This window comes from Halichoerus grypus, chromosome 2 (assembly GCF_964656455.1).
Source record: "Halichoerus grypus chromosome 2, mHalGry1.hap1.1, whole genome shotgun sequence".
Lineage (NCBI taxonomy): Eukaryota > Metazoa > Chordata > Mammalia > Carnivora > Phocidae > Halichoerus > Halichoerus grypus.
The window spans coordinates 208,339,245-208,348,736 of record NC_135713.1 but is presented as its reverse complement, the minus strand read 5'-3'; the positions used below and the strand labels follow the sequence as shown (position 1 = coordinate 208,348,736).

Below are 9,492 nucleotides of genomic sequence, written 5' to 3'. Positions count from 1 at the left end.
GGCCCCGGGGTCGGAGCCCCTGCCCAGCACGGGCTGCTGGCCACGCGGGTGAGCCGTGGGCCACTCCCACCCTCTCCCACGCTCTCCCTGAGGCCGTGGGCGCAGGAAGCACGTCCCACCTGGGCCCCGCCACCCCCTCCGAAGGCCTGGCCGCTGGAACCACCACAGGGCCCCGGGGTTTGCTGGTTTGTGTTTTCCAGACCACTACTGTTCCCAGGCAAACCGGAGATCATTTCGGCCGACTGTTCCTTTGTCTGCTCGTCTTCCACCCTGGGAGGCCGTGTCCTCAGCAGCCCCGCCGCCCTGGGCCCCGGCCTGGGCCCCGCCGGGCAGCACCTCGCCCCAGCCCGCCCGCCGCACCCTTCTGGGTCACCTCCCGGCCCGGGCCGGCTCCTGCTCCTGGGCCCTCCTGGCCACGGGCTCCACGTGGCTGCCACCCAGCGGCCACTCGGGGGGTGACAGGCTTTCCCCATGGCCGCGGGCCTGCTGCGTGACCGGCTCAGCCCCAGTTCCTGCTCCCAGCACTGATTCGCTGACCTTTAGCAGTGACCAGCAGTGACGGGGGTCTGGTCCGCCGGGCGGGCGGGCCGCGTGGCTGGGGGGACACAGGCAGAGGAAGCATCGGCCTCCTGCATGGGGGACCCACGTTCCAGCAGGACGCAGAGCAGAGGCGTAAACTGGCACCACTGGGCAGCTGACAGGTGGCTGTGGGGACGGGTCCTCCCTGACACCCTGCCGGGGCCACGCTCCCCTCCCTCCTGTGGGGGTGGTGGACGCCCCAGTCGGGAGTGGTCGGAGGCGCGGGTGGACGCAGCTGTCCTCCAGGGGCACCCGCCCCAGTCGTCCCTCTGTCCTTCGTGCGGCCGCCAGCGTGTCTTTTTGCTCTTTTTTTTTTTAGTCCTATATGAAATTTTATTTTTTATTTTCTTATTTTTAAATTTTTTTATTATTAACCTATAATGTATTATTTGTTTCAGGGGTACAGGTCTGTGACTCAACAGTCTTACACAATTCACAGCGCTCACCATAGCACATACCCCCCCAGTATCTATCACCCAGCCCCCCATCCCTCCCACCCCTCTCCGCTCCGGCAACCCTCAGTTTGTTTACTGAGATTAAGAGGCTCTTATGGTTTGTCTCCCTCTCTGGTTTCATTTGTTTCATGTTTTCCTCCCTTCCCCTATGATCCTCTGCCTTGTTTCTCAAATTTCTCATATCAGTGAGATCATATAATTGTCTTTCTCTGATTGACTTATTTCGCTCAGCATAATACCATGCAGTTCCATCCACGTTGTTGCAAATGGCAAGATCTCATTCCTTTTGATGGCTGCATAATATTCCATTGTATATATATACCACATCTTCTTTATCCATTCATTTGTCGATGGACATCTAGGCTCTTTCCATAGTTTGGCTAATGTGGACATTGCTGCTATAAACACTGGGGTGCACGTGCCCCTTCGGATCCCTACTTTTGTATCTTTGGGGTAAATACCCAGTAGTGCAATTGCTGGATCGTACGGTAGCTCTATTTTCAACTTTTTGAGGAACCTCTATACTGTTTTCCAGAGTGGCTGCACCAGCTTGCAGTCCCACCAACAGTGTGAGAGGGCTCCCCTTTCTCCGCATCCCCGCCAACATCTGTCGTTTCCTGACTTGTTAATTTTAGCCATTCTGACTGGTATGAGGTGGTATCTCATTGAGGTTTTGATTTGGATTTCCCTGATGCCGAGCGATGTTGAACACTTTTTCGTGTGTCTGTTGGCCATTTGGATGTCTTTTTGGCAGAAATGTCTGTTCATGTCTTCTGCCCATTTCTTGATTGAATTATTTGCTCTTTGGGTATTTAGTTTGATAAGTTCTTTATAGATTTTGGATACTAGCCCTTTACCTGATATGTCATTTGCAAATCTTCTCCCATTCTGTCGGTTGTCTTTTGGTTTTGTCGACTGTTTCCTTTGCTGTGTAGAAGCTTTTTATCTTGATGAAGTCCCAATAGTTCATTTTTGGCTCTTTTTCTTCTTTTAACAGCATTATCGGCACACCGTCCATTCATGCATTTGAGGCGCACAGCCGGTGGATTTAGGACAGCCCCGGGGATGTGCAGCTGCCACACGGTCATGTTCAGAACCCACCTGCCCAGGGCCCGTCGCCCCATCCCTCTTCCCAGCCCTGGGCACACTGCACACGTTCCGTCCCCGGGCACCTGTCAGAGGGATTGTGCACGGTTTGCCCTCCTGCGTCTGGCTCATCCCGGAGGGGGATGTCTTCACTGTCCACCCCTGCTGTTTCGTGGGTCAGGATGTCCTTCCGCTGGACAGACGGCCACGGTGTGTGTATCCATTCATCCTCTCAGGGGCACACGGGCCGCCTCCTCCTTTGGGTGATGGTGAGTAAGGGGACCGCGACCCCGCGGGGAGAGTTTCCCGCAGGGCCACTCGCCTCATCTCTCCAGGACGGCCCTGGAGGAGAGGGGCTGTGGGTCAGATGGCAGCCCGGTGTCCACGCGAGGAACTGCCAGCCAGGGGCAGCCTCGTGCTCCCCGCACCTGACCGAGCCCCCGGCCTCACCCAGGCCCGCCGGCAGCGCTTGACCACGGAGCCCCGGCCCGGCCTTTGTGCGATCCTGAGCTGCTCCATGGCCTTTGTGCGATCAGTTCACTAGTGTCCAGGAGGGTGAGGGCTCTTTTTTTTTTCTTAATTTTTATTTATTTATTTGAGAGAGAGACAGAGACAGACACAGAGCGAGCAGGAGTGGAGGGAGGGGCAGAGGGAGGAGCAGACTCCCTGCCAGTGTGGAGCCTGAGAATGCGACCTGAGCTGAAATCCAGGGTCTGGTGCTTAATCAACAGAGCCGCCCAGGCGCCCCCAGCGCCGTGTCCTGATGCTCACGTCACTCGTCGCTCAGAGGGAGAACAAATTCTCCGAGGACGGGATCCAGAACTGTTTTAATTTTCCTTCCTTCCTTCCTTCCTTCCTTCCTTCCTTCCTTCCTTCCTTCTTTCTTTCTTTCTTTCTTGTAGTTTCAAGTTTTTATTTAAATTCCGGTTAGTTAAGGTCCGGTGTAAGATTAGACGTGGGGGTACGATACAGTGACTCCACACTTCCAGACATCAACCGCTGCTCCTCCCGACTGTGTCCTCCCGAAGCCCCGTCACCTGCCCCCCCACCTCCCCTCTGTAGCCGTCAGGGTGTTCTCCGTAGTGAGCAGTCTGTTTCTTGGTTTGTCTCTTTTCCCCTTTGCTCGTTTGTTTCTAAACACCACTATGAGTGAGATCATATGGTAATTGTCTTTCTCGGACTGACTTCTTTCACTCAGCATAATACCCTCCAGCTCCGTCCACGTCGTTGCAAATGGCAGGATTTCATTCTAGGTGTGGCTGAGTAACATTGCATTGCTGTTTTAATTTCTAGATAGGGTTGCGATGGGCAAAGCCTTTGCCTGCAGAACATTGTCCAGTCTCTCCCTGCTTTTCTGTGAGCAGCAGCTTGGTATTCCTTTGGGGGCCCTCTCCCCACTCTTGGGGCTAAGGGAGCCTGGAAACTCAGGCTTGGCCGAGTTGACTCGGGTGGCGTCCGGGAGAGGTCATCCAAGTCTTTGCTCTCCCCCTCTCCATGAGGAATCTGACCTGGTGGAATGTGGCCTCCATTTGAGGAGAGGCTGCCTGAGAATGAAGCCATGCAGAGGAAAGCTGGACTGAGGAAGGAGAAGAGGAATGGGTGAAGAACCTGGATCGAGCCATGCCTGAAGGCTGACACCCAGGCTTTTCAGTTTGTAAGCCAATACATTTTCTTTTGTACAAGTCATTTTGAACCTTGTTTCTGTACCATGTGATCAGAAGACTCCCAATTAATGCAAGGTCTATGGCCCATAAAGATTAACAATCTTAGCCTGTTTTTCTATCAGGTTTCTTAGTATAGTGATTTGTAGGAGCAATTAGTAAATTAGGAACTTTTTATCACATACTTTGCAAATGTTGTCTCTGGTTTGTTATTTGTGTGTGTGTTTATACATTTGTTTAAGAAATTTTTATCATGCATAATTGTAAAAGATTGTTAAATAATCAAATGTCTATCCTTATAAATTTATATTTTAATTTTGCTATATATTTTTAAGGAAATGCCCTTTATCAGATCAAGGAAATGCCTTTCTACTCCTGAGTTGCTAAGAGATTTTTAGAAAATGGCAAATGAGTATTAAAATGTATCAAGTGCTCTTTGTGCAGTTCCTGAGATAATGGTGCATTCCCCCTCCTCTAATGTGTAATGAGGAACGCGCCCATCGGTTTCCTGACACTGAAATCCTGCTGTAAGCCCAGTGAGGTCACGAGGGCTAACATTTTTGATATGTAGCTGATTTCAATTTATTAACAGTCTATTTAGGCTCTCTGCACTATAGTAGTGAAGGAGATTGGTCTACTAATGTTCATTTTGGAGTTGAGCTCATGCTAGCCTTCTGTGAAAATTTTAAGACCGGGATTTTTCTGTCCCGTAAACAGTCCATGAACGTTGAATAAAAATTCACCTGTGAAACCAGCTAGAGCTGGTGTGCCCACGTGTGCGAGTTCCGGCAATGGATACATATCGTGGACGTGGAAGAAGGCCGTCCACGCGAGGACAGGCAGGGGCCGGGCTCTCGGAGCTCGCTCCAGCGAGGAGGAAGCCACCGTGACTTGCATTTTGGCGGAGACTCAAAGGCGGGCAGGCGGAGGACTGGGGGTTCGGGGGCGGCCTGACCCGAGGCTGTTGGCCTGGGGGGAGCTGCGGGCGTCTAAGGAGAGGCGCAATCTGTGGGATGGGTCAGGGGGGCTCCCTGGCTCTGTCTGGTCAGTCCTGAGTTGGGAGCTGGGGTGGAGATTGGGGAAGCTGACGGTTATTGACCAAGTCCTGGCCGTTTGGGGCCAGAGTTCTGTTGGCATATCTCGCCACTCTCCGATGGGGTATCCTGCCTGTCTATAGTTTCCTAGATTGTTATCTGCTCAACCTTATCTTCCACATAATGGAGCCGTGGGTCGCATTTGCTCATAATTCCAATCCCCAGTATTTCTTTAGTGCGCTCTCTTTCACCGATGACTTGTGTCCTCCCTCGATGCCCCCAGTTGGTCCCGCCAGAGCTTGGATTATTTCATGTCTTTTTGAAGTGTCAGCTTTGAGTTTCTGTCCGTTGATTTCTCTTTCATTCTGTTCTTCTTTTTTTTTTTTTAATGTTTTATTTATTTATTCATGAGAGTCAGAGAGACAGAGGCAGGGAGCCCGATGCGGGACTTGATCCCAGGACCCTGGGATCATGACCCGAGCCGAAGGCAGACGCTTAACCATCTGAGCCACCCAGGCGCCCTTTCATTCTGTTCTTTAGTATTTCCTTCCTTCTGCTCTCTCTGGGTATCACCCCGCTCTTGTTGTACCTGCCGAAGTTGGACGCTCAGGCGCTGTTTCAGTTTTGTAAGAAGTGCCTTTCAGGCTGTAAACGTCCCTTCCCGGGCTGCTCGCTGCAGCTTCCCATTTTGCTGGGTTGTACTTTCACTGTGGGTCCTTCAGAAGTTTTCGTGGTTTCCCCTGTGATCTTCTCTTCGGCAGGAGGTAATTTAGGAGTGTGTATTTTAGTTCTTAAGCATATGTTACTCTTTTGAAAAACCTCTCTTTTTATACTTAAAAGAAACATTTAGTTCTAGGAGGACTTTTTTTTTTTTCTTTTTGTAGATTCCTTGGGGTTTTCCGCATAGTTTTATTTCTTCCTTTCTATGTGTGCCTTTTGTTTCGTTTTCTTGCCGCTGGCCAGAACTTCCTGGGCTGTGCTGAACTTGAGCAAGCAGGCGCCTGGCCCAGCTCTGGCCTCGGGGGAAGCCCTCTGTCTCCCACGGTCAAGTGTAATGTTAGCCATGGGCTTTTGGGAGACGTTCTCAATCTTGCTGTTATAGCTCCTCTCATTCTTAGCTTTCTGAGAGTTTTTTTAAAATCATGAATAGGAGTTGAATTTTGTCAAATTTTGTCAATTCTTCTACTTTAGTCAATGAATTACATTGAGTTTTCAAACGTTGGACCCGCTTTGCATCCCTGGAATAAAGCCCACTTGATTATGGTGCTGCCAAGTGCTAGGTGCTAATGTTTTGTTAAGGATTTTCCCATTTGTATTCACGAGGGATGTTTGTCTGTAGTTTTTAAAAATTTTTTAAATTTTTTATATTTTTTTAAAGATTTTATTTATTCATTTGAGACACAGAGATACGGAGAGAGAGAGAGCATGAGCTGGGGGGAGACAGAGGGAGAGGGAGAAGCAGGCTCCCCGCCGAACAGAAAGCCCAACGCGGGGCTCGATCCCAGGACCCCGGAATCACGACCCGAGCCGAAGGCAGACGCCCATCCATCTGAGCCACCCAGGCACCCCTGTCTGTAGTTTTTTTATTCTGCGTTGTCTGGTTACGGCATCTGGGCAATACTAGTTCCATTAAATCAAGTGGGACAGCTTCTGGAAGAGGTTCTATAAGGTCCTTCCGGTGTTCGGCAGAATTCTCCAGCGAAACCATCAGGACTAGAGATTTCTTTCTTTGGAGTTTTAAAGTTATGAATTCAATGTCTTTCATATTCATAACGCTGTTCAAATGATCTACTTCAAGTTGGAAAAGTTGTGGTAGTTTGTGCTCTGCTAAGAATTGTTCCCTTTCATCTAAGTCGCCAAATGTATGTGTGTAGAGTTGTTCATTCTGTTCCCTTAACATCTGTTCGGTGTTGTAGGGTCTGTCGTGATACCTCCTTTTGTCAGTCTTGCTAGAAGTCTGTCAATTTTATTGACCTTTCCAAAGAAACACTTTTTGGTTCTTTGATTTTCTCCAGGAAAGCCCTGGAACGCCAGAGCAAATGCCCAATCTGGGGAAGGCACTAAGGGCAGTCAAAGGGAATGAGAGGGAATTGCTCCAAGGGACCACCTGCTCTCCAAGAGCAGGTGACAAAGCCATCCAGGGACTGAGAGAGAGGACAGCCTGAGCAGAGCAAGGGGCACTTCCGGAGTAGCCTGCTCACAGCGGGACAACAGGGCAAGGTGCAGCGGTCGCCCTGGGGACAAGGAAGGAACAGAGATAGCAGCAAGCTGGGAACAGTGGCAGGGGGGCAGGGGTGGAGGACAAAGACCATGCAGAAGGGGCGCCTGGGTGGCTCAGCCGTTAAGCGTCTGCCTTCAGCTCAGGTCATGGTCCCAGGGTCCTGGGATCGAGCCCTGCATCGGGCTCCCTGCTCAGTGGGAAGCCTGCTTCTCCCTCTCCCACTCCCCCTGCTTGTGTTCCCTCTCTCTCTCGCTGTCTTTCTGTCAAATAAATAAATAAAATCTTAAAAAAACAAAAAACAAAAAAACAAAGACCATGCAGGAGAAGGTGTTTTGGAGGGAGGCCCTTTAACTGAGGCAGAAGATGTTCTAGAAGGTGCAACAGAAGCTGAGGTCGGGGCCATGGAGAAGTTGATGCACAGATCCACCATATCTTGCTCCAGGAAAACTGCCGAAGGAAGGACCCTGAGACTATCGTGCTTGTTACTGATATTTCAGGTTGAAGAATCACTTAGACCTGGAGTCAGAAGCCAGTCTCCTCTAAGGGAAGTAAGGAATGGAATCAGCATTTACAAAGGGGTGGAGGGCACCCAGACAAGCTGTGGTTCACACAAAAGGCAAAGAGCAGACCCTCTTGGGCTGAAAGACCCCAAGACTTCTAGCCCCCACCCCAGCCTTTCTCTGAGACGCCCCAGCAATGAAGCCCAGGTAGGCAAGAGTCTTCCTGGGGATCCCAGAGCAGAAGGCAGAGCTGGGTCTTCAAAGGCCTAGGGACACCTCCCACTGATTATCCCCCCTGGGGCCTGCACCCTGGAGCAGCCCCCTAGGCCCCACAGGAGGCAGTGGATGAGGACCCTGGAGATTCAGGCAGGGTCAAGATGGAGCCTAACAGGGTCTACTGGGGAGCCAGGAGCACCCACTTCAAGAGCAGAACAGAGGCAACCCTTGGCTAGAGAACACACAGAAGGTGCCCTAAGGATGGACACTACAGGACCAGCAAGTTCCAGGATTGCCTATGCCCCCAAGGAGAGAGGGGCCCCCTGTCCCCCAGAAAGGGCCCTGCTAGTCACAGAGTATGGACCTGAGCCCAGGACAAATCCCTCTGGCTTATAGCACCAGCAGGACAAGCTGAGCCCTGGGTGCCAGGTGGTTGGGTGGTGGTGGAAGGGGGCAGGAGGGGGAGGACAGGGTGGGGGGGGAGGGGAGGAGGAAGGAAGAGGTAGGAAGAGGGGGCGTGGAGGGCGAGTGGAGGGGGAGGAGGAGTAAAGGAAGGAAAGGAGGGGAAGGAGGAGAGGGAGGGGGAAGGGGGAGGGGAGGAGGAGGGGAGGAGAAGAAGCACATGACTCCACTTTCCCCTGTTTACCGTCATCTTTCAGGAACGAACATCTCTTACGGAAAATGCTTCCCTGACGAGTGGTTTCCCCGCCGCGCTTCTGTCTTGCTGTTCTGCCGTCAGAGCCCAGTAAAGGGGGAGAATACCCGGGTCTGGGGGCCGGGGTTGTTTCTGGGGAGGGTCTGGTTGGAGGGAGGTGTACTGTTCCAAGAAAAGCCTTCCCTACCCTGCAAGTTTGTGTTGCGGTCTGCGGGTAACTTAAAAAAACCCAACTATTTATAAATAGACACATGAACTCACCCCAGTCGGACGGAGCGGAAAGAAGAGGCTGATGAGCCAGGGCCCTGGGGTCATTGGCGAGGGCCGGTCGGGCCCTCTGCACGCCTTTGGGCTGCTTTCAGGGATCGACCCTTGTCCCCAAGGGCCCCGGATGACACCAGCCTCATTCAAGGATCCAGAATTCCAGGAAGGGCCGGCTCAAGATGGGCGCTTCTGAAGAGTGCGCTCACCACAGGCTGTCCCCTTCCATCCCCAGCATCCACACCAGCGCGGCCGTCAGACGCGGCTCACATGCGGCCTGCACCCATCCCTGAATATGATCCTGGAATCAGATTCTCTTTGCAGGGCCCCCAGCTAGCTCAGTCGGAAGAGCGAGCGCCCCTCCATCTCAGGGTGGTGGGTTCAAGCCCCATGTTTGGTGTAGAGAGGACTTAAAATCTTTAAAAGAAATTCTCTTTTCAAAGTTTAGTTATTTCTCTTCTAAGCAAAATATGAAATGGACACGTTAATGTTTCTCGCATGTTGTGGTCCCATTTTAACAGACGGCTTCCTCGCCTGGGTCACCAGCAGCACTGGTGGGGGAAGGGTCCGCCGGCGCCGGCGCCGCGGTGGGGGCTGGGGGGAGGCTGGTGGGTGCAGGGGGAGCGAGACCTCACCAGTCCTCAGTGTGGGCGGGGGCACGCCTGCCTTCTAACAGCTGTCTTGACGTTCATTTCTTTTTTATGGCCTAGCAATCCTGTGTCCTGCAGACATGTCACATTCTGGTGGCCCGGTCAGCAGGTGGTGGACGTGGGGTAGTTCCTGCCCAAGGGTCTGTGTGGACACGTTTCTTAGCTGCTGTAGCA

General features: G+C 52.1%; 1 long non-coding RNA gene across 1 annotated transcript; it reads left to right on the top strand.

Annotated features, from left to right (window-relative positions):
* The first annotated feature begins 5,395 nt into the window (after positions 1-5,395).
* Positions 5,396-9,167, top strand: LOC118536954 (uncharacterized). Its single transcript, XR_004917898.2, has 3 exons — positions 5,396-5,579; positions 7,534-7,743; positions 8,412-9,167. It is a non-coding gene; the product is annotated as an uncharacterized LOC118536954 (long non-coding RNA).
* Positions 9,168-9,492: the final 325 nt, after the last annotated feature.